We start from the raw sequence: 1,226 nt of genomic DNA on the forward strand, positions 1-1,226 counted from the left end.
TTAACAACAACAACATCTCACTTACTGGCCACAGCTCACCTGCTTTCTTCTGAGCACCTATTCACTTAGGAGTGGGATTCGGATGAAGAAAGCTGGAGGAGCTGTCTTCACCCATGTCTAATGGTCAGTCAAGAGGCCAATGGCCAGAAATTAGCAGCACTTGTGTGGCTACTCCAACTCAGGAGGGAAATCACTGTTGCAAAACCCGAACAGATACAAGAGTCATTCGCTCTCACAGATACACCAGGTGGGGTGGGGTGGCAGAGGGGTACCTGGACACTAAGGAGGAAAGGTAAGGGTCAAAAGCAGGATCTAAGGTTCATTTCAATGAAAACTCAACACGTCATCACAGTAGCTTGGTTTTCCTTTGTTCTCGTTGGTTGCTGCAGGTCTATTCTTTGAATCCAGTGTATATTAGGGCACTAGTTTAGGATTTGCAGTCCTAGTTCCATTACTCCTAAGAGAAATCGGGCCACTAGAATCTGGATGAATCTTCAAGTTGCTCCCAACCAAGGCTTCAAACAACCGGTTTTTGGCTGTTTACTCATGACCGAGGAAGCAAAACCAGAACAGATCTGAATTTTTTTTAATTTGAGAAAGCAAGGTCAATCACCTTAATGCACTGACACTTTGCTAGCAATTTAATCTCCCTTAAAAAAACAAGGGTCATGTACACACTGTATAGCAACAAAATCTCTTGCCAGTGGGATTTTGAACAAAGTCGCAAACAGTGATATCCTGTTCAATGATGGTGGCCAGCTGCCACTTTGGACACATATTACTCCCACAGTCCTGCCAATAACACAGGCTCACATACCAGCCTCTTCTGAGTCTCCCATTCCAGGGTTTCAATCAGTCATTTTTCCCATTTGAACTATCATTCCAGATCTGACAAATTTTAAAAATTCATGTCTGTCTGGTTTTGTGTCATTGGCCATGCTGAACCAGTTTGAATCCCTGCTCCCTACAGAACAGCGAGTCATTTCTGAAAGTGAACAGCTGCGTTTCCTTCCTTTAGCATCCAGAACATTTGAATTTGTTCTCATTCTCTAACTTGCCCACATTCCTCCAAGGATAGAAAATGTTAGTGATGTGTTTTTAAATACTTGCCTCAGGCTCTGAAGTTCAAGTTTCTTGGCTTTGAACACTTCTCAAAGATTGCAACAGTGCATCTAAAGGGAACTGCCAAAATTCCAAGCTGGATTCAGAAGAGAATGTGGAATGAG

Source organism: Chrysochloris asiatica, unplaced genomic scaffold, assembly GCF_000296735.1.
Source record: "Chrysochloris asiatica unplaced genomic scaffold, ChrAsi1.0 scaffold00220, whole genome shotgun sequence".
Taxonomy (NCBI): Eukaryota; Metazoa; Chordata; class Mammalia; order Afrosoricida; family Chrysochloridae; genus Chrysochloris; species Chrysochloris asiatica.